At 43.2% G+C, this 27,967-nt stretch overlaps 1 protein-coding gene across 1 annotated transcript in view; it reads right to left on the bottom strand.

Annotated features, from left to right (window-relative positions):
• The window catches only part of LOC122816723 (potassium channel subfamily K member 16-like), a 614,095-nt gene that overhangs the window by 167,633 nt on the left and 418,495 nt on the right, over positions 1–27,967 (bottom strand). The gene's annotated exons all lie outside the window — the stretch shown is intronic.

Below are 27,967 nucleotides of genomic sequence, written 5' to 3'. Positions count from 1 at the left end.
TTAGTGGCTTTGAAACTGCCCGCCCCTCTTGTAAATTTGGACCCATCTCATTTGCTCAATCAACTGAGTGCAGTGAGATCATATTCTGATTTCAGGCACTCCTACTGTGTACAAAGAGAGCATCTGGGAAAGAGAACAAAAAAAAAATTTAAGCTTGTTTCCTGCCTTTCCTGTTAAGTGGTCTAGACTGTTTGTAGGCTTCTGAGAGCCCAAGCCCTTCTCTGTTGGTGGGAAGCCTTCTAGCTTAGTTTTGTTTCTTATAACTAGCCAGTTTTCCAGTTTCAGCACTCAAATCTATTTCTTTGAACTTAGCACTTGTTCAGAACTCATTGTAAGCACTACATAAGCTGCAAATTACTACAGCACTCAACTTTCCTCACTTGTCTAGTGGAAAGCAGTTTTTACTACTTAATAAATAAGCACTTATCCAGGCATATCTAAGGGTCAACTCCCAGTGATTTCTCCTGTCTACCTGATGAATCTGGGCATCTTGGGGCAATGCAGCAATTGCCTCATGTACACAGACAACCCTCCCCTCCTATCACCCAACACTACAACCTGTGAGAGATGCACTTATATAGCCAAACTGGAACCACAGCTCTCTTCACCCAAGACTGGACTAGACAGTCAAGAGGAGAAGGTAAACACTTGCACCGCACCACACTCATCACATAGTCCCTCAAAACCTACACCACCAAAACACACACATAGAAACACAAAACACACACCTACATTCATGAAGGCTCTCAATAAAAACCTGCCCAAGCATCAGGGATATCCAAAGCATAAACGCAAGCAAACTCTACCCCCCAACACAACCCAAATGACACATAGCCCACAAACTCAATGTGCCACTCAACCACAGCCCATAAGGCATAACAACGTACCCAATACTCTAGTCATAGGTGACTCTATAGTCAGGCACACTGATGTTCCACTCACTAGACTAAACAAGGAGAAATTTATTGTCAGCTGCCTGTCAGGTGCCAGGATCCGCCGCATAATGCATGCACTCAGGTCACTCCACAATAAGTACAACTATGACACTGTCATTGTCCATGTTGGTGTGAATGACCTGAGATGTACCTCCCTGGACTACATAGGTTCATAGGTTCATAGGTTCATACTAGGCTATCTGTCCTAGGGCATTTATAAGCCTAGCCAGAGTGTGTTTGGCTTTCGCCACCCATTTTAAATGAATTTTGCTATGCCCTTTTTTGAGGTTAGTATACTGTGCCTCTGTCTAACAGTGACACAGAAGTGATACCCGGGGTAAACCTACTATCTCCCATCCATTCATCAAGATTTCTCTTGAAGAGAGTCAATGAGGGACTCTGCCTAACCTGGACTGGGATTTTATTCCAGAGTGAAGGGAGCCTCTGGGTTATGAACCTGTCCCTCCAGCATGTCCTATTTATTTCAGTGCTGAGGTTTAAGTCTCTCAAGCTTGGACATGGCTTTATATGTAGCTCGATGGGATTTGGATTTTCTGAGGTGCAGCATGTCCATTAATTCCAGGTTGGACATGGCTTTATACATCAGGCACAGATCGTCTCTGAGCAGGCAGTATGCCACTGAGTAGAGCTGGAGTTTCTTTAACCTGGTAGCATATGGTATCTGTTTGAGCCCTTTGATCCTCTTGGTGAGGTACTTTTGGGGTCTTTCCAGTTGCTGCAGGTGTCTGGTAAGGTATATCCCAAAAGGGGCATTGTACTCAATTATGGGCCTGATGAGGGATGAGTAAAGAGGCAGGATGACCTCCCCTGATCTAGATGTGAATCCCTTCATGATTAGGTGGGCTATATAAAATGTTTTTCTAACCACTTTGGCCACGTGGTTGTCAAATGAGAGATTGCTATCAACTTGGGTCCCCAGGTCTCTAATTACTTCTTCCGTACTTAATGGATTACCACCTATGTGGTAATTTGTGGGCAATTTGTTTTTGCCAAAGAGGATGACTATACACTTTTTGGCGTTTATCTTGAGGCCATGGCTCTGGCACCAGTTGTCTGTTTCTCTGAGGCCCTTTTGTAGGATGCTTGTGTCAGCTGGAGAGTCAATTATGGCACCCAGTTTGCAGTTATCTGTGAACTTGGTCAGCCACAGTCCTTCCGTGTTAGCCTGTACCTCCGAGAAATATATACCAAACAAGAGAGGTCCCAGGACTGCGCCTTGTGGGATGCCACTTGTAACTGGTTTGGAGTCTGACATGGCTCCAGCAATTCTAACCATGTGGGTTCTGTCCTTCAGCCAGTTTGCAACCCATCTAGTGACATAGGGGTTTATATTTAAGCTGGTGAGCTTATCTATAATGCCTGAGTGGGGTATTGTATCGAAGGCTTTTGCAAGGTCCAGGTAGGCTGTGTGTACCACCTTCCCCTCGTCAATGGCCTTGGTGACTGTTTCAAAGAAATCGACCAGGTTTAAAAGGCAGGATCTGCCCTTAACAAAGCCAAACTGGGTAGGATACAGTGTCTGTAGGTCCCCAATATCTCTATTTATGAGGTCCATGATGATCCTTTCCATAGCTTTGCAGACCAAGCAAGTCAAGCTTATGGGGCGATAGTTTCCAGGATCCGTTGAGACACCACCTTTGGGGAGAGGGACCACTGTTGCTGTACGCCACTCTTTGGGCACATATCCTGTAGTAAGGCTGAGACTGAACAGTAGTTTTATGTTTGGGTTTAGTTCTTCTTGGAGTTCATGTAGGACGCAGCCCAGGACACCGTCTGGTCCCATTGATGCTGTGTGTTTTGCTTTGGAGAGGGCGGCTCTTACCTGAGCATCTGAGATATCAGGGAGGCAGCACTCTGCTGGGATAGATATTTGCCCTTTTGGTGGGGAAGGGGGGGAGAAGTTTGCACTGAACCTGTCAGCTAGGATGTTGGCAATGTCTGTGGGTTCGGTGTATTTTTTGCCATTTTGGACTAATTCTGAGCATATCTGGGAATTCCCACCCAGGTTCCTAACATAACTAAAGAAAGCCTTGTGATTATCCTTAGTGTCCTGTACAATTTTTCTCTTGAAGCTGGCCTTAGACGATTTTATGAGTGCCAGTAGTTTTTTGCTAATACTGATCAGAGATGCCTTCCCTTTTTGGGATTTTGCTCTATCATGTAGTAGCTTCCTCCTTCTATTGAATAGTTTGTTTATGGCTGGGGTCCACCAGACAGGACGCCTAACTTTGGAGGATTGGGTCTTGGTTTTATTTGGGATTGCATGATCCATTCATTCCTGAAGGTGTTCATAGAATGCGTTTATAAAGGATTCTGCGGTCTGGACCATATTTTCCACAGGCCCGGGGGCTTTGAAGGATTCCACCTTGGTTTTGAGGAGTGTGAAATTTGCTTTAGAGAAGTTTTTCACTGTTGTTTTCTGGGCAGGGGCTGGGGTCGGGATGTGAATATCTAGTGAGATTAGTTTATGGTCTGATCTTACCAGTGAGGGATACACTTCTGTTCTGGGGCATAGAGTCCCCATGTTGGTGATGATCAGGTCCAGTATGTTTTCCCCTCTTGTGGGAGTGGCAACAAGTTGTTCCATAGCATTTGAGTTTATAAATTCTAGGAACCTTTGGGCTAGAGTGTTGGAGCTAGAGTAATGCTCCCAGTCTATGTTAGGGTAGTTGAAGTCGCCCAATATAATGGTGTTTGGAGAGACCTTCATATTTTCCAGTGTTCTCAGGAAGGCCGAGTGGGGTTCCTGGGTTTGGGAGGGTGGTCTGTAGCAGGCTATAAACTGGAAGACAGTTTTACCCACTGTTAGTTGCACATGGATAGTCTCTGATGCTCCGTGCTGTGCCACCAACCTGGAGGTGTGGGTATCTTTGACAAATATTGATACTCCCCCTCCTTTTGTGGTTCGGTCCAAGTTTTGGGGCCAAAAAACATGGTATGAGGTATAACCTGGTAGTGCTGGGGTGCTCCCAGGAGCCTTGAACCAGGTTTCTGTTATTGCACAGATATCGATGTTCTCCATGCTAAGGAGAGTTTCGAAAAGTGCATCTTGAGGTTTAGACTTCTGGCGTTGAGTAGCATTACTCTTAGTTTCCTATCCCTTGTGATACCTATGGAGGTGGGTTTGTCTTTTGAGCCTTGCCTAAAAAAGGCACTATGGGGGTGGCAAGAGCCTTTGCCAATATCCGAAAGCTCAGGGGTGACAGGTGCAGGCTGTCCCTAGTGAAGCATCGTGGCTTGTCGAGCATGTCATCCCAGGCAGACAGGCATGGGATCCCCTTTGAATGACACCAATACTTAAGCCAATTGTTGAAATTGATCATCTTGTCTTCATATTGTGGCATCATTCTTGGTGAGGGTAAGATGCTACTCAAGGTCAGGGTCATACCGGCCTAGGCTACATGCTCAGAGAGCTCCTCTATGTCTCTTTTGTAATCCGGGGAGGTATGTCTCAGGTCATTCACACCAGCATGGACAATGACTGAGTCATATTTGTACTTGCCTTGGAGTGACCTGAGTGCTTGTGTTATGTGGCGAATCCTAGCGCCCGACAGGCAACTCATCACTATACTGAAAGAATGCAAAGTTCCTATAATCACGGCTGCACAGGTAAAAAACACCCTCTCCAAAGCCAAGAACACAGCATCCATGGGACCTGACAATATCCCAGGCTGCATTCTACATGAACTACAGAATGAACTGGCACCCTACCTAAGTACCATGTTCAATCATAGCCTCACCTCAGGCTTTGTACCCACTGAATGGTGCACCGCAATGGTTATCCCACTCCATAAAGAGGGTGCCACGACGGACCCCGGGAACTACTGCCCCATTAGCCTGATGAGCCTGGTCTGCAAGGCCATGGAATGTATCATTGTGGAACTCATAAACAAAGACATTGGTAATCTCCAAACTCTGGACCCTACCCAATTTGGATTTGTAAAAATCAGATCATGTCTCCTAAACCTGATTGACTTCTTTGAAGCAGTCACCAAAGCCATAGACGAGGGTAAAATGGTTCACACAGCTTATCTAGATCTCGCCAAGGCTTTCAACACAATCCCCCACTCTGGAATTATAGATAAGCTCACTAAACTAGGTATAAATCCCTATGTCACAAGATGGGTTGCCAACTGGCTCATGGACAGAACCCACACTGTGAAAGTAGCGGATTCCAAATCCGACATCAGACCAGTGACAAGTGGAGTACAACAGAGTTCAGTCCTGGGTCCTCTCCTGTTTGGTATCTACTTCTCTGAAGTGCAGGCCAACACAGGAGGTCTTTGGCTAACAAAGTTTGCAGATGACTGCAAACTAGGAGCCATAATTGAAACTCCTAACGATGTGGACAAACTACAAAAGGGCCTCACTGAGACAGATACCTCGTGTCAAAGCCATGGCCTGAAGCTCAATGCCAAAGAATGTATTGTCATCCCCTTTGGTAAAAACTCTGTACCCATGAACTACCACATAGCTGGTAGTCTACTTAATGCCAAAAATGTGATAAGAGACCTTGGGACACAGGTGGACTGTAGTCTCTCCTTTGATAATCACATCACCACAGTGGTCAGGAAATTCATCTATGTGGCATATCTCATCACAAAAGGATTCTCATCCAGAAAAAAGAGGTCATTGTTCCCCCCTACTCATCACTCATTAGACCCGTTATAGAGTACAACTCCCCTTTTGGTATGTACCTCACAAGACATCTACAACAACTGGAAAGACCACAGAAATACCTCACAAAGAGGATTACTGGCCTCAAACAGATGCCCTTTGCAGACCGTCTCAAAAAACTACAGCTTTACTCCATCGCATATCGCCTACTCAGGGGCAATCTCTGCCTAACATACAAAGCTATGTCAAACCCAGAGCTGTTGGACATGTTCCAATTAAAGAAACCCCAATCCCTCTGAGCTACACGCTCTAGGGACCTAAACCTTGTCACCAGAATAAACAGAACATGCTGGAGGGATAGATTCCTGTCCCAGAGACTTTCCATACTCTGGAACAGACTACCTATCTATGTCAAACAGAGCTCCTCATTAGCACTCTTCAAGAAAAATCTTGATGATTGGATGGGAAATGGGAAATTCACCCCAGGGATCACTTCTGTGGCTGTGCTCTACAGGGGCAAAGGAAAATAAATTTCTTGGGTGGCGAAAGCCAGGGTACATTTTTTGGCGAGGCTTGTATGGACCCTAGGGCCAATAGCCTAGTACCTACCTATGAACCTATGAAGGTGGAGAACAAAAGGTGGAACAGCCAGTAAGTGGGAAAGAGAAAATCCCAATAGTAGGTTGTCTTGAGACAACAGTGGTACCAAGCTACCATCCTGCAGATGTCCTGAAAGTGGAAGGATTGTGGTGAGGCAGTACCATGTGTTAATTCAGATACACAAAGTCAGGCTTGGAGACAAGCATGTGGGTCTGGTAGCCTGGGAGAGACCCAGACTGCACACTTGCAGCCAGGACTGGTGAAGTGGTTACTTCAGGGAGGGAGCTAACATGTAGCACTGAGACTGAATGTGAACCACAGCTACTAGTGGTTACTGATGTTCTCTTGGACAGACTGACTGCAGGGCAGAGGTGAGTAGTAGTACCCAAGCTGACAGTGAGGCACCACTGTCAGAGGATACCAGACTTCCTGTGTAAGGGGAGCTGGGAAGGGTTACAAAGAGAGAGTTGAGATAGGCTCAGCTCTCAGACCCTACATTACAAGGCCTGAGGCAGGTAGCTAGTGAGGCACCTGATTCTCAAAGGAATGGGGAATCTGTATACTGGGACAAAAGGTTACTGTATAGAAAGTGGACCCCTGAAGGTGGGCTAGAAGATCAGAGAATACAGCAGTTGCTAGTGCCTAGACCCTACCATCTGGCACTTCTAGTCATAACCCATGATAATACCTTTGCAGGTCATATGGGCATAAAACGTACAATGAGACGTATTATGCAGAACTTCTATTGGCCTGGAATTTCCAGGGATGTAACAGGGTACCGCAGGACCTGTGAGCAGTGCCAAAACGTAGGCAAGGCAGGAGACAAGGTGAAAGCACCTTTGATGCCTTTGCCTGTGATTGAGGAGCCATTTCAGGGGGTAGCTATGGATATTGTGGGGCCTCTGAGTACCCCAAGTTCCACAGGGAAAAAGTATATCTTAGTGGTCGTAGATTATGGTACAAGATACCCTGAAGCAGTGGCTTTGTCCTCCATTGAGGCAGAAAAGGTGGCAAATGCTTTATTAGAGATTTTCAGCAGGGTAGGTTTCCCAAAAGAAATACTGACTGACAGAGGTGCCAATTTCATGGCAAACCTACTGGCTTGTCTGTGGAAGTACTGTGGGGTGAAGCACATAAAAAGCACCCCCTACCATCCCCAGACTAATGGTCTTCTTGAGAGGTTAAACTCTACACTCATGTCCATGCTACAGGCATTTGCAGACCAGTTTATGAGGGAGTGGGACAAATATTTGCTCCATCCATTGTTTGCTTGTAGAGAGGTTCCCCAGAAATCCACAGGTTTTTCACCCTTTGAATTGTTGTATGGGCATAGGGGGAGGGGCCTCTAGACATAATTTATGATGAGTGGGAGGGTGAGTGTGAATCTCACCAGGCGTCTGTTGTGGCATATATCCTAAACCTCAGGACAAGGCTCAAGAGAACTCATGGAATTGGCCAAAGAGAACCTGGCAGAAGCCCAACAGCAGAAAAAGGTATTTAATGACAGGAATGCTCAAGCTAGAGAGTATGCTGTAGGGCAGCAAGTAATCGTTCTCATGCCTATCAGACACAACAAACTGTAAACAGCTACAGAGGGACCCTACAAGTGGAAGGTCAGTAATGTTAACCACATGGTGGAACTGCTAGGCAGGAAGCAGGAGCACAAATTATACCATGTTAACATGATGAAGCCTTACCATGACAGGGAGCCCTTTGTGCTGAGTATTTGCAATGGATTGCTGGAAGTGTCTGAGGGAGATCTGGTGACTGATCTCCTCAGTGAAGCTTGGACTGATACATCAGTGGAAGGGGTAGCAATGTCCCAGCAGCTATCTCCTACCCAGATTCGAGAAATCAAAGCAGTGTTACTGGAGTTTGGGACATATTCACTGGGAAACCACATTGCACCCACCTGGTGCAGCACCAGATGTGTACAGGACCCCAAAGGTCTATTAGGCAGGCCCCTTATAGGGTACCTGAGCGAGTCAAACAGACTCTGAGGGAAGAGATACAGGAAATGTTGGAACTAGGGGTAATTCAAGAGTCCAAAAGTCCTTGGGCCTCCCCAGCGGTGCTGGTGCCAAAGAAGGTTGGCTGCACCAGGTTATGTGTGGACTTCAGGAAATCACATAGGCAGACAGAGTCAAATGCTTACCCCATGCCTAGGACAGATGAGGCCATACAGCAGCTGGGTGGGGCTAAGTATCTTACCACCATTGATCTTACCAAGGGTTACTGGCAAGTGCCCTTGACTCCAAGTGCTAGAGAGAGGTCAGCCTTTGTGTCTCATTTTGGCTTGTATGAGTTCACAAAGCTGCCCTTTGGAATGAAAAATGCTCCAGTGACTTTCCAGAGGCTGGTAGATCATATCCTAAGAGAAGCAGAAGGGTTTGCCCTTGCTTACCTAGATGATATTGCCATCTACAGCCATTCCTGGCACGTGCACCTTCAGCATCTCAGGGAGGTGCTGGGCAGACTATAGAGGGCAGAGTTGACCATTAAGTCCAGCAAATGTCAGGTGGTTATGACAGAGGTCTCCTACCTAGGAGATAGAGTGGGGAGTGGTAAGATCAGGCCAGCACCTGCCAAAGTGGAAGCCATTCAGGCATGGCCTGCACCTGTTACCAAAAAGCAGGTGAGAGCATTCTTAGGGACAGCAGAGTACTACAGAAAGTTCGTCCCCAGTTATAGTACCATAGCTGCTCCCCTCACAGATGTGACAAGGAAAAACAGGCCAGATAAGGTAGTGTGGACCATAGCTTGTGAGTAGGCATTCCAGAAGATTAAAAAAGCTTTGGGAGGACCTCCTGTGTTAGCCATTCTGGATTACACAAAGAATTTGTTGTGCAGGTAGATGCTTCGAACCATGGGGTGGGGGCTGTACTTAGCCAGATTTCTTCAGAGGGAGAAGAGCACCCAGTAGTTTATCTCAGTTGTAGGCTCCAAGCCAGGAAGGAATGCTGTGCAGCTGTAGAAAAGGAATGTCTAGCCATAGAGTGGGCTCTGCAGAAACTTCAGCCTTATCTGTAAGGAAGAAAATTCAATGTAGTTACAGATCACAATCCCCTAACATGGTTACATCGAGCCAGCCGGAAAAATGTCAAGTTATTCAGGTGGAGCCTAGGGTTGCAAGCATATGATGTCAGTGCAGCACCGCAGTAAGATTAACAATGCCAATGCAGATGATCTCTCAAGACAGGAAATGGGGTAAAGTATACCTAGATAGACTCAACACTCTCAAGCAATGTTTCTCAAGGGACACTTGAAAAACTTGCTTGAGTTCTCGGGGGGGGGATGTGAAAAACTGAGGGGTTGCCAGCCCAGCCAGATAGAATTTTGTAGATAATTCTATGTCATTGTAAATAATATAATCCACAGGCGTAAAGAGAACTATATATTATGATTAAACTAGATGTTGCACTGAGCTTTAAAAATGTACCCACAGTGCACCCTGCTGGAAGAAAGCTGTTAAGTAAACAATTTTGCAACTGTGTTTCATCTCAAACTTGGAGATAGGATGTCTGGGCTAGGAAATTCTTTCTGTTGTCTTTAGACATAGATAATTACTAGGTCTCACATGTAAAGTGTCTTCTATCACTGTGGCTTCCTGGCAGGTGGAGATCAAAAGAGAAATGCAAAACTTTAAGTTCTGTGAGCCTGGGAAGCTTAATCAGAGAAAAGACAGGAATGATGTAATTTGAAATGACTCAGCAGTACTGTGTATTATCAATGTAAGGACAGAAAGAAAGATAGCATTTTGTGTTTTGTCTTGGATCTAGTAAGAACATCCACTCACCAGCACTTGCTTGTTCTGTATGTAAGAAGTATTTAGAACAGTGGCTTCTATTAGAGATAGATAGGAATATAGCCATATTAGTCTAGCTGTTTTCAATATTTATGTCAGACTATCTTACAATATTGTTTTAAATTAGTTCCTGTGATTTCTGAATGCTGTAATGTCACTGTGTTGAAGTAATATGCACAGTCTTGTGTTTTTATTATTTATTATTAAATATTTTTAAACTTTTCAAGTGTGGCTGTTTTGTGTAGAGATAATTTAAGCTCTAGAGTACTTGCATATATTTGGTGATACTGTATAAGCCACTACAATAGCCTTAGAAATTCTGTTCACACTTACTATTTGGTTAGCAGTAATATTACACAGTCGAATTGGCGCTGTTTGGTAAGGGCCTTTATAGTAGCTGATAGTAGTTTTTGATGTCAATCAGTACTACCTTATAGTCTTGGCAGAAAGGGAGCATAGCCAGAGAACCTGCGCCAGCCTTCCCCAGGAGTGTCTGTGTGTTTGCATATAAATAAAATCTCAAAGTGTGTGTTTCAGCTACTTGGGCAGTGACACGAATCACTGGTTGAACAGAGAGGGTGCTGGAGATTTTGCTTGACCACTAGGCTGAGATCTGAACCCTATATCTGTGCCAGTGGGGAGTCCTATTGGTGATCTGGAGAGAAAGGGAGAAACTAGCCCCAGACTGAATGTGATCTCAGTGTGCTCTTAAGAGAAATTCTACTTTACTGTGTGTGTACTTGATATCCTCCCAGTGTGGATGCCCCTCACTGGTGCTAGTTGTGAGGATTGAGGCTCCTTGATTACTGGGCCAGTGCACACATGTCACACACAGCACCATTAGTGCATATCTATGCCAGATGGAAAGGATGCTCTCCATTATGGTCCACAGAAAAAGACGTCAAGCACTCCAACAGCCAGCAGAGTAAGGGGACCATGATGGCAGTTCTGCACATAAGGACTAGATTCTCACTGTCCCAATGTTTGATGGGCATGGACATCTGATGTCCCCTCCCTATTCCCAATCATGATATCCCCCTACCTGTTGTGTCCATTGTCGTCCTTGTGTCTTGTCTTGTTTGTCTGCATCTGCTTCCTCACCTACCCTAATTACCTGACCCAAAAATACCTATGTCTCTTACCCAACATTCCTCTCTTACTGAAGAAAAAAATTTTAAAAAATGGGCACCTGTCCCACAAAAAAGAAAGTATCCCATACATAGCTCTCCACCTTGCACAGGTGTCTTTTCAACACACTTGATTTGGTCCAATTGGCTATACTTGATTACATTATTGTCACCCTTCTTTGTTGGGATGACAGTCCAAATCCAGCTAATATTCTATACATATCTTTATTTTACACTGTTGAAGAACTGGATAGCTATGCTTCTAACCTACATACCTCCTACACATTCCTCTATTGTTTTCCCTTTGTTTTTCTCCCTGCTTGCCCCCCATCACATTCCTGTTTATCCCACTTTAACACCTCTAATCTGGTCAGAAAATTGAATCATACATCACACACATAAGTGAAACAACCCAATAAAGCCTTCACTTTTCATCCTCTCTTTTTGTGCAGAGTTTGGTAACATGCCCCAGAGCTAAGCAACAGTGGACAGCTCTTCACTAGTGCAGTTACCTCTGCCCAATTCTGCTTAAACCCACTGCTATACAGAAAGACACAGTTAATACTAGCTTTAAGAATTATTTCATTGCATTATAAATACATATTTAAAACTATTAGCTGCACATGGATTCTTACCCTGTATCATATGGGCTCAGTAAGAAATACCTCAATACACTTGCACCTGTTGCCACAGAGTCAGCTAAACAGCAGCTGTGTTTCTTACACTCAGTACTATCTAAAGTGCAGACTGCCATGCCTCTCTGCTGAACATGCTTGCACGGAGGTAAGCAAGCCAATAGAACTCACATAATTTTATCAGTGAGGCAGAGGCTAGAATTTGCACATTGCTTAACTAAGCACAAATGGGGAAAATAATATAAATGTGCAACTCGCAAGAGCAAATACTCTGCCATCAATCACACAAACCCGCTGCTCAGTAGTGCACTGTGGAAAGTTTACACTAGCATGTATTACTTATGTTTACTGTCCATTTAATCTTCATCACATGAAAGTACATGTAAAAACACAACCAAAGGAAAGGCACTTTTTATGGAAGAAACAAATATCTGTACTGTACCAAAGTGTTACATGCATCCATGCCCTTGAACCTTTCTCTCTCAGTACTTGTTCCTAAATATTTTATATCAACTACACTACAGAAATCAATAAAATGTTTTGTTATATACCTTGTACATTGTTATACTGAGAATGCACATTCAGATTTTCCAGTACTTGTACCAGGACATCTGTTTGCACATCATTTGTAAAGCTGTCTCTTAAACTACACCTGCACATTGGAAACACAACAGCAAACACTATACTTTGCACATTCATCAATCTGGTAAAATGCAGATCTTTAATATCTGGACAGTCATACATGGCTAGCCATCCATTTCATACAGGCCACCCAACATATTCTTTCAAGCATCCAGTGATGATGTCATCCACTATAAATTGTTCTGTACCAGTGTAAAAGTCTGATTTGTGCTGTGGTTCTTGCATTAAATATTGTGTTCTCTAGTTGGTGCACCTAGTTAGGTAAGGGTTCTAATCTAACTGGTGTGTGTCTGTCTAGTCAAACAAGCATAACTATGTATCCTGCAGTCATCAATACAATCCCATGGACAGCCAATATTTTGACAATTATACATGCCTACGTATCCATTTAATTCAGGCCTCACAACATCTTCTCTCAAACATCCAGTAATGATGTCAAACACTATAAATTGTCCTGCAGCAGTGAGAATGTCAGACTTGTGCCATGGCACTTGTGCTAAATACTGAGTTCTCCAGTCAGTGAACATGGTGGGGTGGATGTTCAAATCTCACCGGAGTCAACTTATGTGTGTGTATTTGTTCATTTGGCTGAAATTCAAGAGACCATTTTACACCAGCATGTCTCTTGTCTCTTGAATTTCAGCCAAATGAACAAATACACACATAAATTGACTGCGGTGAGATTGAGACCAATTTACACCAGCATGTGGGCGGCCACGATGGTGCAGTGGTTAGCATTGTCACCTGACAGCAAGCGGTTCTCCAGTTCAAACCTCGGCTGGGTTGCCTTCTGTCCGGAGTCTGTATGTACTCCCTATGGTCATGTGGGTTTCCTCTGGGTGCTCTGGTTTCCTCCCACATCCCAAAGACATGCTGTAGGCAGATTGGACACTCCAAATTGGCCCTAGGTATGAGTGTGTGTGTGCCTTCTGTGGAAGGTTGGACGCCGGGCTGGTAACTTGACACTGTAAAAACTCTACTGCCAATCATGAGTGGACAAGTGATCCGCTGTGGCGATCTCTAACCGGGAAAAGCGAAAGAAGAAGAAGATTTTACACCAGCATGTGGAACACTGTTATTATCACCTTCTTCTCACCAGACATTGCTGATGTCACCAGCTCTATGGTATTCACCAACACTACAAAAGCTAAAATTGTGCTGTGGCACTGGTGTTAAGTACCGTGCTCAGTAAATAGTTAGATAGGGGTTCTGTTCTCACTGTGGTCAATTTGTGTGTGTGTTCATTCACTTGGTTGATATTCAACAGACCATTTTACACCAGAACATGGGACACTGCAACTACCATCTTTTTCTCACCAGACTCTGCTGATGTCATTACTTATAAAGTGTTGTCCAACACTATAAAAGATAGACTAGTGTTGTGGAACCTGCATTGCATGCTGTATTCTATAAACAGTTAGGTAAGGGTTCTATTCTCACTGCAATCATCTGTGTGTGCATTCATCAATTTCTAGGTTGGCAATTTTAGAACAATATATGACTCCACAGCTATGTCCAACCCTCCTCCAAAAATCTTGATGTAGCCTCCAGTGTTATGTCATTCTGTGTAACATGCACTCTGACAGTATGTGCTATGGCAGTAACATTAACTATTGTGCTTGCAAGCTACTTTAACTACACCTCTAGGTGTTCTAATTTGACATCAGGCAACTTGCATGCCCCAACACTGAGACTTGCAAGAGATGCACTTATAGATCCAAATTGGAAGCATGCACTCTATAGCCAAGACCAGAATATCTGGTCAACAGGAGAAGGTCAACACTTTCACCACACCACATGGAACACATAGGCCTCCAGAACACACACCAGTGCTGCCTTCACATAAAAACACAAACCACACACTCACCTTCATGGAGGTTCTCAATAAAAATCTACTCAAACAGCCGAGATCTCCAAGACAGAAATGCACTTGACCACCAAAACACAACACTAATCATGAGACACATAACTCTCCTAAACACTGTGCCACTCAACCAAAGCCCCTAAGGCAAAATAGCATGCCCAACACACTACTCATAGGTGACTCGATAGTGAGGCGCACTGATGTCCCACTCACTACATTGAATAAGGAGAAAGTAACAGTCATCTGCCTGTCAAGTGCCAGGATCCACCACATAACACATGCACTCAGGTCCCTCAACCAAAGGGAAGGCACTTTTTATGGAAGAAACACATATCTGTGTTGTACTTATGTGTTACCTGCACCCATCCCCTTGAAACTTGCTTTCTCAGTGCTTGTCCCTAAATTCTTTATATCAACTACACTACAGAAATAAATAAAAAATGCTTTCTATATGCCTTGTACATCATTATACTAAGAATGTACATTCAGATTTTCACGTACTTGTAGTAATGTGGATATCTGTTTGTACTTCGCTTGTAAAGCTGTCTCTTAAAGTATACCTGCACATTGGAAACACAACAGCAAATACTATACTTTGCACATTCATCAATCTGGTATCATGCAGAGCTTTAATATCTGGACAGTCATACATGGTTAGCCATACATTTCATACAGGCCACCCCACATATTCTCTCAAGCCTCCAGTGATGATGTCATCCACTATAAATGTTCTGTAGCAGCGTAAAAGTCAGATTTGTGCTGTGGTTATTGCATTAGTGTGTTCTCTAGTTGGTGCAACTAGTTAGGTAGGGGTTCTAATCTAACTGGTGTGTCTGTCTAGTCAAACGAACATAACTATGTATCCTGCAGTCATCAATACAATCCCATGGACAGCCAATATTTTGACAATTGTACATACCTACACATCCATTTAATTCAGGCCTTACATCTTCTCTCAAACATCCAGTGATGATGTCATCCACTATAAATTGTCCTGCAGCAGTGTGAAAGTCAGACTTGTGCCATGGCACTTGTGTTAAATACTGAGTTCTCCAGTCAGTGGACTTGGCGGGGTGGACGTTCAAATTTCACTACAGTTAACTTGTGTGTGTGTGTGTGTGTGTGTGTGTGTGTGTGTGTGTGTGTGTGTGTGTGTGTGTGTGTGTGTGTGTGTGTATTTGTTCATTTGGCTGAAATTCAAGAGACCATTTTACACCAGCATGTGGAACACTGCTATTACCATCTTCTTCTCACTAGACATTGCTGATGTCACCAGCTATAAAGTATTCTCCAAAACTACAAAAGCTAGAATTGTGCTGTGGCACTGGTGTTAAGTACTGTGTTCAGTAAATAGTTAGCTAGGGGTTCTGCTCTCACTTTTTTCAATTGGTGTGTGTGTTCATTCACTTTGTTGATATTCAGCAGACAATTTTACACCAGCACATGGGACACTGCTACTACCATCTTCTCACCAGACTCTGCTGCTGTCATTACTTATAAAGTGTTGTCAAACACTATAAAAGACAGACTAGTGCAGGCATGCCTGCATTGTATGCTGTACTCTGTAAACAATTAGGTAAGGGTTCTATTCTCACTACAATCAACTGTGTGTGCATTCATCAATTACTAGGTTGATAATTTTAGAACAATATATGAGTCCACAGCTATGTCCGGTAACCCTCCTCCAAAAATCTTGATGTAGCATCCAATTTTATGTCATTTTCTGTAACATGCACTCTGACAGTATTCAAGACAAATCTGTGCTGTGGCAGTAACATTAACTACTGTGTTTGCAAGCTACTCTAACTACACGTATAGGTGCTCTAATTTGAAAGCAGGCAACTTACATGTCCCAACACTCACACTTGCGAGAGATGCAATTATATATCCAAATTGGAACCCATGCACTCTCCAGCTAAGACTGGAATAGCTGGTCAACAGAAGAAGGTCAATACTTGCACCACACCACATGGAACACATAGCCCTCCAGAAAAAAACACCAGTGCTGCCTTCACATAAAAACACAAACCACACACCCACCTTCATAGAGGCTCTCAATAAATATCTACCCAAACAGCAGAGACCTCCAAGGCAGAAACGCACTCCACCACCACAACATAACACTAATCACGAGACAGATAGCTCTCCTAAACAGTGTGCCACTCAACCAAAGCCCCTAAGGCAAAACAGCATGCCCAACACACTAGTCATAGGTAACTCAATAGTGAGGCACACTGATGTTCCACTCACTATGTTGAATAAGTAGAAAGTAACAGTGAGCTGCCTGTCAGGTGCCAGGATCTGCCACATAATGCATGCACTCAGGTCCCTCAACAACAGGTACAAATATGACTCTGTCACTGTATATGTGGGTGTGAATGACCTAAGACGTACTTCCCTGGACTACATGAAATGAGACATGGAGGAGCTCTTGGATTATGTAGCCCAGGCAAGTAAGACCCTAGCTCTGAGCAGCATCCTACCATCACCCAGAATAATACCACAGTACAAGCAGAAAATTATTGATTTCAACAATTGGCTAAGTATCTGGTGTCATTCTAAAGGGATCCAGTATCTGTCTGCCTGGGATGACATGATTGACAGACCTCGATGCTTTGTCAGAGATGGTCTGCATCTGTCACCTCTGGACTTCCAGATACTGGCCAAGGCTCTTGCCAACCCTATAGTGCCTTTTTTAGATTGTGTTCCAAAGACTAAATTACCACCATAACAGCTACAAACAAATGCAATCTGAGGGTCATGCTGCTCAACACAAGAAGTCTAAATCTCAAAATGCACTCACTCGAAGCACTCTTTAAAATGGAGAAAATCGACATTTGTGCTGTAACACAGACCTAGTTCAAGGCAGCAGAAAGCATCCCTGCACTACCAGGCTATAATTCATTCCACACCCTTTAGCCCCAGAACTTGGACTGAAGCTCCAAAGGCAGTGGTGTTTCCATATTCATAAAGGATGCACACACCTCCAGACTTGTAGCCCAACATAACGCATCAGAGATACTTCAGGTGCAGCTAACATTGGGTAAGACAGAGATTCAGGTCATAGCCTGCTATAGGTCCCCAACCATGTCCCAAGACTCATACTCCACATTCCTAAGCACACTGGAGAATATTAAGGTCCAACCTAACATTCTCATACTGGGCGACTTCAACTACCCCTCCATTAACTGGGAAAACTACTCATATACCAATACACTTGCCCAATGTTTCCAGGAATTCATTAATTCCAATGTCTTGGACCAGCTCATTCTTACCCCCACCACAGGTAGCAACATCCTTGACCTGGCATTACTAACATGGGTGACCATTGCTCTACATCAATAGTCAACTCCTTCCTGGTTAGATCCGACCACAAACTAATCACCTTGGAAATATACATCCCATGCCCCCACCCCCACCCCCGCAAAGGTAACCACCATGAAAAACTTCTCCAAAGCTAACTTTGGACTCCTAAAAACAGAGGTGGCTAAATTCATGGCACCCATGCAAATGGAAAATAGTTGCATGACTACTGAATCATACACCAATGCACTGTATGAACACGTACACAAATGCATGGATCTCGCCATACCCAATAGAACCAAGATGCTCTCCTCCAAAAAAAGGAAGACAATATTTTGGTCCCGTGCCATAAACAAACTCTACAACAGAAGGAGGAAACTGATACAGAATAAGGTGAAGTCCCAAGACTGGAAAAACTCCCTTATCAGCCTAAACAAAACATTGAGATCCCTCCTCAAATCCTCTAAAGCTAGCTATGAAAACAGAATTGCAGCAAATAGTAAAGACAACCACAAGGCCTTCTATAGTTATATAAAGAATCTCCATGGCAATACCCAGATTTGCTATGAGCGACTGCACAATGGTACCTCCTATACCAAGCCAACAGATATTGCCAATATACTGGCCGACAGATTCAGTGCCAAAGTTACCCCTCTCCCCCCCAAAGGACCAATCGCAATACCAGTAGATTGCCAGGCACCAAGTACTACTGCTGCACAGGTTAAAACAGCACTGTCCAAGGCCAAGAATACAGCTTCCATGGGACCTGACAACATCCCTGGCTGTGTTCCACATGAACTACAGAGTGAACTGGCACCTCACTTGTGTGCCCTGTTCAATCACAGCCTCACCTCAGGCTTTGTCCCTACTAAATAGGGCACTGCTACAGTCATCCCTCTCCACAACGGAGATGCGACTACAGATCCTGGGAACTATTGACCAATTAGCCTGATGAGTCTGATATGCAAAGCTATGGAATGCATCATCATGGACCTAATAAACAAGGATATAAGGACTATCCAAACTCTGGATCCCGTACAGTTTGGTTTTGTGAAGAGTAGATCATGCCTGCTTAACTTGGTTGACTTCTTTGAGTCAGTCACCAGAGCTGTGGATGAAGGCAAGGTAGTTCATACAGTCTATCTTGATTTGGCCAAGGCCTTTGATACCATTCCCTACTCAAGAATCATAGAAAAACTCAGTAAGCTAGGCATCAATCCCTATATCACTAGGTGGGTTGCAAACTGGCTCACAGATATAACCCACAGTGTGAAAGTAGCTGACTCCAAATCAGACTGCTGACTAGTCACGAGTGGAGTCCCACAGGGTTCAGTCCTGGGTTCGCTCTTGTTTGGTATCTACTTCTCTGAAGTCCAGGCCAACATGAAGGGACTCTGGCTGATAACGTTTGCAGATGATTGCAAGTTGGGAGCTATTATTAACTCCCCAGGTGATGTTGACATCCTACAGAATGGCCTCACTGAGACCAATGACTGATGTCAGAACCATGACGTTAAGCTCAATGCCAAAAAAATTGTCATCATCCTCTTTGAAGAAAACCCAGTTCTCATGAATTACCACATCAATGGTAGTTCACTGAACACTGAAGGTGCTATAAGAGATTTGGGAACACAGGTTGACAGCAACCTCTCTTTTGATCACCACATTGTCACTGTGGTCAGAAAGTCCTTCTATCTGGCACATCTCATTATGAAGGGTTTTGCATCCAGGAAGAAAGAAGTCATTGTCTCCCTCTACTCTTCCCTCATTAGGCCAATCAATGAGTACAATGCCCCATTTGGCATATACCTCACTAGACACCTGCAACAACTGAAGAGGCTGCAAAAGTGCCTCACAAAGAGGATCCTAGGCCTTAAACACTTGTCCTATATGGACAGATTCAAAAAACTTCAACTATTCTCTGTCTCATATCACCTACTTAGAGGTGATCTCTGCATGTCTCACCCAGATCTGTTAGAAATGCTACATCTAAAGAAATCCCAATCCCTCTGCACCACGCATTCCAGAGACCTCAACTTCATTACCACAATCAACAGAACATACTTGAGAGACAGGTTCATAACCCAGAGACTGTCCATACTATGGAATAGACTTCCCATACATGTCAAGCAGAGCACCTCACTGACCCTCTTCAAGAGAAATCTTGATGAGTGGATAGGTAATAGAAAATTCACCCCTGGAATAACTCCAGTGGCACTACTCAACAGAGGCATTTGGAACTAAGGTCGGGTGGCACAATGCCAGCTTAATCCTATGGTTAGGCTTGTAAAGGCCCCAGGGCCATTAGCCTAGTCCACACCTATGAACCTATACATGCAACTATCACTTCTGAGACAGTTTTACACAGGGATGTGACTCCACATCCATGCCCCACACTCCTCCCAACATGTTCTCCTCAGCATACAATGAAGCTATCATACTCCATAAAGTGCAACTTGACAGCATTACAGTCAGATATATGTGGTGTTGCATCTGTGATATTGGATGTCATTCATATTTTATATATAGGCAGGTTTAATGTTCAAATCTGTCCCAATCTACTGGTGTGTGTGTGTGTGTGTGTGTGTGTGTGTGTGTGTGTGTGTGTGTGTGTGTGTGTGTGTGTGTGTGTGTGTGTGTGTGTGTGTGTGTGTGTCTGTGTGTGTGTATGTGGCTGGTGGTGCATTATGGTCATAATATGATTTTGGAATAGCTCTTCATTTCACTACCACTTGTTATACATTTCACGTATCCACATGCAACCTCCTTTTTCCTTTGGCCACATGACATCCTTCCTGCAGAGGAATGGAGGATGTCCTCATGTCAAATATTCATACACACATCATGAAGGAGAGTCCTACACTGAGCCTCTGCAAGCCTTCTCCAGATCACTGCATGTGTGACTGCTAATTCTGTCATGGTTTGGCACACGTCCCATATTGACAGTGGCAGAATGTAATGCAATCCAATAAATATATACATACGCACAATAGTCTTACTATCTTCCATAATATAGACACAAGGATTTTTATTTACACAGTATAATACTGTCTAGGATTTCATGTGATGTTGGCCATTAGCCTAATAATATCCTATGACCCGATGAACACTTGACATGTCAATGTTGCTGTCATTGACGTGCTATATTGAGGTATGGATGTACAGTATGGCTGCAAGAGGGTATTACAATTTGTGATGGCCATTGTTGCCAGTGCACTGCATGCTCCTTCTATAACAGCTGTAGTAATATGCCCAATGAGAACTATTGACATAGTATGATATACTTGTATGTATATTGTTGGTGCATTAGGACATGTGTTGTTGTAGTGGAACAGATCAACCATCTTCCCAGTTCACATTCCACCATCACAGTGACACTTGCAGTATGGCATAGGTGTGCATGGGTCTACATACCATCATTAAATGCTCTGTGATAGACATCATTATAAATGCATACTGATTACATGATCACATAAGTCTTGTCTCATACACGTTGTTATGCTGTGATATACACAATCAGTGTATCACATGCTATGATACAATTGCAACTTTGTGAAATTCATTGTATGTGCAGTTGTGTTGCTATACCCAAGGATTATTGAGGTGGACAGCAGCACCATTGTGTGACTATTAGCATTTGTGTCTGGAAATGTTCTGCATGAGCCACAAACAACTGAAATCCTGATATGGCATTGGGCTGCTCAAGCACAGCTTGCCCATGAAACACATATAGGCATATGTTGTGCAAGTGATGTAAGTATAGGTTCATAGGTTCATAGGTAGGTACTAGGCTATCGGCCCTAGGGCCCATACAAGCCTGGCCAAAAAATGTACCCTGGCTTTCACCACCCAAGTGAATTTCCCATTTTCCATCCAACCATCAAGATTTTTCTTGAAGAGTGCTAATGAGGAGCTCTGTTTGACATAGATAGGTAGTCTGTACCAGAGTATGGGAAGTCTCTGGGACAGGAATCTATCCCTCCAGCATGTCCTGTTTATTGTGGTGACAAGGTTTAGGTCCCTAGAGTGTGTAGCTCGGAGGGATTGGGATTTCTTTAAGTGGAGCATGTCCAACAGCTCTGGGTTTGACATAGCTTTGTATGTTAGGCAGAGATCGCCCCTGAGTAGGCGATATGCGATGGAGTAAAGCTGTAGTTTTTTTAGATGGTCTGCATAGGGCATCTGTTTGAGGCTAGTAATCCTCTTTGTCAGGTATTTCTGTGGTCTTTCCAGTTGTTGTAGATGTCTTGTGAGGTACATACCAAAAGGGGCATTGTACTCTATAATGGGTCTAATGAGTGATGAGTAGAGGGGAACAATGACCTATTTTTTTCTGGATGAGAATCCTTTTGTGATGAGATGAGCCACGTAGAAGGATTTCCTGACCACTGTGGCGATGTGATTATCAAAGGAGAGACTACTGTCCACCTGTGTCCCAAGGTCTCTTATCACATTTTTGGCATTAAGTAGACTACCAGCTATGTGGTAGTTCATGGGTACAGAGTTTTTACCAAAGGGGATGATAATACACTTTTTGGCATTGAGCTTCAGGCCATGGCTTTGACACCAGGTATCTGTCTCAGTGAGGCCCTTTTGTAGTTTGCCCACATTGTTAGGAGTTTAGATTATGGCTCCTAGTCTGCAGTCATCTGCAAACTTTGTTAGCCAAAGACCTTCTGTGTTGGCCTGCACGTCAGAGAAGTAGATACCAAACAGGAGAGGACCCAGGACTGAACCCTGTGGTACTCCATTTGTCACTGGTCCGACGTCAGATTTGGAATTCGCTACTTTCACAGTGTGGGTTCTGTCCATGAGCCAGTTGGCAACCCATCTTGTGACATAGGGATTTATACCTAGTTTAGTGAGCTTATCTATAATTCCAGAGTGGAGGATGGTGTCAAAAGCCTTGGCGATATCTAGATAAGCTGTGTGAATCATTTTACCCTCATCTATGGCTTTGGTGACTGCTTCAAAGAAGTCAGTCAGGCTTAGGAGACATGATCTGCCTTTTACAAATCCAAACTGGGTAGGGTCCAGAGTTTGCAGATTACCAATATCTTTGTTTATGAGTTCCACGATGATACGTTCCATGGCCTTGCAGACCAGGCTCGTCAGGCTAATGGGGCGGTAGTTCCTGGGGTCCGTCATGGCACCCCCTTTGTGGAGTGGGGTAACCATCGTGGTGCGCCATTCAGTGGGTATAAAGCCTGAGGTGAGGCTATGATTGAACATGGTACTTAGGTAGGGTGCCAGTTCATTCTGTAGTTTGTGTAGAATGCAGCCTGGGTTATTGGCAGGTCCCATGGATGCTGTGTTCTTGGCTTTGGAGAGTGTGTTTTTTACCTGTGCAGCTGTGATTATAGGAACTTTGCATTCTTCTGGTATAGAGATGGGCCCTCTAGGTGGTGTGAGGGGGGTAAAGTTAGCACTGAACCTATCTGCTAGGATGTTGGCAATATCAGTTGGTTCTGTATATTTAGTGCCATTGTGCTGTAACTCAGAGCAGATTTGAGTGTTCCCATTTAGATTCTTGACATAGTTATAGAATGATTTGTGGTTGTCTTTAGAGTCAGTGGCAATTTTGTTTTCGTAACTTGCTTTGGAGGATTTTATGAGGGATCTCAGCTTCTTATTGAAGTTGACCAGTGAGTTCCTCCAGTATGTGACACTGTTACAGTTGTATGACTGCATATTACCTGTGTGTGGAATGTAATGAATGACCAAGGATGTATTTGTAGGTCTCTTCTCAAATCATTTATTCAAATAAATTTGAAATATTAAGTGAAATACACAGCTAAGCACAGATCTGCATGTAGATGCCACCAGACATACCCAACTGGAGGAAACTGACAATCCACTAGCTGACATTGTGCATCACACATCACCCCATCCATCACCACTAGCCATCAGCCAAAGTATAAATGCAAACATTACTCAGTTTCTATTCTGAGGAGGGCAGCTCATCTGTGCACTCTGTACAGCTAATAACACAGAATCAATGGGACCTGGCAGCCTCACAGCCTGAATTTATTAATGGTGTTAAATACACTGCAACTGATAGATTTAATTGTAAATCCCGTGGGGTTGTTTATATTGTGGGTTGTGGATGTGCACCACCGAAATGTTACATTGGCCAAACGAAATGTCAAATTAAAATACGTATTATGGAGCACATTGGTGATGTGAGAAATCGCAGGTTGGATAGTCCCATTTCTGAACACTTTAACACAGTTCATAATGGTGTGTTGGATTCACTTTTTTTCTGTGTATTAGCTAAGCCAGATGTTAAGTGTTATGGTAACTTTTCTCAGAGGTTACTTAACTTGGAAAGTAGGTTTATATTAAACTTTGGCACACTTGCACATAGAGGTTTAAATTTGGAGATAAATCTCACTTTATAATATGTCTTGATGGTAAATGTTGATGTTTCTTTAAATATTTTATACTTGTTAATTGATTATTTAATTGAAGTCAATATAAAAAGATGCTGCTGATTGTCATGAATTATTCCTGTGAAGGCTTTTTTTAGCTGAGGTACCAGAAGACAATAAATCTGCAGTTTCCTGGCTCCTGAATGTGGTTGTTCTTCCTTTGCTGTTTCGTGGTTTTTTCTGCTGTCTATAGCGTGACTCAGAACATGGACCTACCAGACGGTGGGATCCACACTTCAACACAGCCTCCAGATGGACTATGTTCCCATAGAAAGGTGTACATCAACATACATCCTTTTGACTGGGGAGGGAGCACCACCTGATGCATGTGTGGATAGGCAAATACTGACTCTCCTCATCTGTGAGGTAGACCAACAATTCATCATGGGCCTTTTCTAAAAGGACTGAAGTAATAGCCTGACTATGTGCGAAAGACATGCGTGGTTTGTACAGACTATATCATGTCTGTTACATCTGTTAAGATGTCCTCAAGAAGGTCAACAAGGGCATGCATGATGACAGCACTATCATCCTGTGTAACTTGCCCTTGTCAATGCATTTGACATAAATCCACACTGAGTTATTTCTGAGACATTGCCACAAGTGGCCATAAACACCTGTATCTCCAAGTGGGGTAGACCACTGGATCACATACATGACAAAATGCCGAAGTGTGTGAACTGACCTATATCAAGAGTCTAGTTACCAGGTCCATACCTCAGGGCTCTGTGCTAGGCCCTTTCCTGTTCATTATTTAAGTCTCAGATGTCAAGAATGACTTACGCATCCTTTGTCCAACCTGTTTTGTGAAGGACTGCAGATTGTGGACAATCACTGAATCCAAGTGTGATATTAATGTAATGCATAGAGTATTAACACAGACAAAGGATTGCTGCCACAGCCATGGAAACACAGGAGATGAACAAAATCATGGATGGATATGTTACAGTATAAAAGCAAATACACAAGCTAATTATAATATAGACAGCACACCCCCATGAGCAGACCAAGTGGTATGTGAACTGTGTACTCAGGTAGATGGCATGCAGATCGCCAACCCGCATGTGCCCACAGTGGTGACTAGTCCCTTGTATGTAACCCAACTTCTGAGCATGTGTGGAACATCCACATCAAGGGGCATTAGAGTTCCACAGTTCTCAGCCCTTATCACACCAGTGACTGAGTACAATGCACCCACCCTTTTCATGTACCTCACAACACATTTTCCAGTGATGAGTTACTCAAGAGTACCACAATTGCCACAGTGAGCTCCCACACCTCTTACTAGCCATACCCAAGTATTATTTTTGTTGCATAAATATTAGTATTTGATGTTACACAACCCCCATCAAGGTGTTATACAGGATGCATGTGTGATACGTGTTCCTGTGATGCACACAGTACATACATAGCTGATTAACAACATTGATGGCATGGGTTAAATTCATAACCATGTGGATTGTGTCATATATATGCCATGCACACCTGTCAGTGAGCCAGAATTGATCATAATCTCAAACACAGGTATAACAGTGTCCCTCCTAACACCTGCAGCAGATGTTAAAGTTTGAGGAAGGTGTGCTTGATTCTCCTCATAGATTGCTGACAAATCGTAATAGTTGTACAAGTGTGTTCTTGTATAACCATCTGTGATCACTCATAATCACATATGTTATGTCAAAGACATTGGATTACTGGTGGAATTATTCTGATGGTGGTGCTGCGGTAGCATTGTCACCTCACAGTAAGGCGTTGTCCCGTTCGATTCTCAGCTAGAGCCTCTTGTATGTGGAGACATGGGTGAATGGGCGTACCTTCGGTGAAGGTTGTGCATCAGGGCTGGCAACTCGGCATGTAAAAATCTACTGCCAATCATTAGCAGACTGGAGTTCCGCTGTGGCGACCCCTGTTAGAAAAATATATAATAGTAATATGCATGCTTAGTGCATTTGAGGTTTAAAAGGGTTAATACATTTATTCTGTTCACACTGCATGAATCTGCACAGCTATTAGAAACTTAACAAGAGACATTTCATTTCTGCTAATGTCATGAAAATAACAAGAGACATTTCATTTCTGCTGATGTCAGGAAACTTAATAAAGAGATATTTCATTTCTGCTTATACCATGAGAAAATATGCAGCTGCTAGAAGCTTTGATAAAGAAAACAATAGATGCTTGAAAGTATAAACCATAGTCAGCATTACTTGTACTAAAGCTAGAAATGTATCTTGAATCTAGACAAAATGTAACATGTATTAAAACTGTACAATTGAAGAATTGAAAAGTTAAGGTGGGCTAAAATAAGCCCAAGGCCAGGTTGTTTTTCTCAAAATGTTTTTGCAAGACAGCAAATAATCCAACCATGTCAGCAATAAGTCTGGTAACAATTTCTGTGAAACATACAGAAAGCTATGTCCAACTACGTCAGCAATAGAATAGTAACATTTTCTGTGTGACATGAAGAGAACTGTATAAGAATAACATACTGATAATCGAAGAGACAGACAAATCCTGTACCTACATGCTTTGTCTCCTTGCTGCAAGTAATAAAGGGTGCCTTGCTTGAACCTAACGTGCATTGGTCTTTGAAGTTTTTTCCTTTTACAGATTGGTCCTTCAGACTGGAACCCTCTCTTCACCTCAGATCAGACGACCAGGTGGTTGAAACCGTATGGGGAAGAAACCAAATCAGTTCTTCTTATACGGAAAGTCCTCCGACTGAATTGTCGTTCAAAAGAGGCCAGCCAGTTTCTGATCTGTGACTGAAGGATGGGTCTCCGCAAATCGGTGATCAATCACGTAGGCTCTGGTAAGGTGAATCTACTTTTTTCTGTTTTCTGTTTTAGATCAGGGACTAGATCTGTATTGTTTTTGTCAGATTGTATTTTTGCAAATCAGGGACAAAAAAGATTACTGTCTTGTCATAGATCAGGAGAAACAGATTAAGTAGGCAGTCATTCTGAAGTGACTATAACAAAATCCGTGGTACCACGTTAAAAATGAAGAGAAGTTATGTAACAATCAAACGGTAAAACAAAATGGGTAATAACTGCACAAAAAGATCCCAAAACCCACCATTAACGGAAGACGCAAAATATATGCAGTCGCATCGCGCCGACAATATTAGATAGTATTCAAAATGGGTTATTAAATACGAATTTGACGGAAAATTAGAAAAATCCTCGCTTATCAAACTTATTAAACAGCTCAAAAATGATTAAAAAAGGTCAGGTAAAAAAGCAACATCGATTAGGAATTCCTCAGGCACACAGGTGGCTGGAGGAAGTAAACCATAGGGAACAAAAGAACAAAGATTCAAAAGCAATGTTTTTAGATAGGGAGGGTAATAACTTAGTAATAGCATCAGCACCTCCGCCTCCCTTACCAGAATATGAAGCAAGTGAACAGATTAGTCCACCCCACTATATCCTGTGGTCACTGAAGATAGAGATATTGTGAAATTAAAACTCCCCAAAATTAGAGATCCCATCGGGACCAGGTCCCGAACAAAGGCAGGTAATTCAGAAGAAGGTATCGAGTTATGGAAGATAGTTAAGAATTCACGATCTATAGGTGAAGAAGAAGAAATATGCCTGCTTATAGAAGTACCCAATCCTCAGGCAGGTCAAGACAATCAGGACCCAACTATCTTAGTGTATAGACCTTGGACTCCGGAAGATATCTGGAAAGCCACTGAGGGAATTCCCCATCCAAAGGTTAATTTCAGAAAATTCTCAGAAGATTTACAAGGAATGAGGTTGAGTTATAACCTGAACGGAGAAGAAATAGAAAAAGTAGTCAGACAAATTGTAGGCCAGATTGGTACATGATTAGTGGGAACTGGAATCCCCGTGATGCTGCACAAAGACCCCTCCCACATAGCAGCACAGAATTAGACACCAGAGTAAAAGGTCTTACAGACCGCATCTCTGAAAAATGGAAACCTAGGGCAGACTGGACTTGCATTAATCAATGCATCCAACA

The sequence above is a fragment of the Protopterus annectens genome, chromosome 1.part1 (assembly GCF_019279795.1).
Source record: "Protopterus annectens isolate FY-2018-M chromosome 1.part1, PAN1.0, whole genome shotgun sequence".
Lineage (NCBI taxonomy): Eukaryota > Metazoa > Chordata > Ceratodontiformes > Protopteridae > Protopterus > Protopterus annectens.
This window is presented reverse-complemented; position numbering and strand designations above follow the sequence as displayed.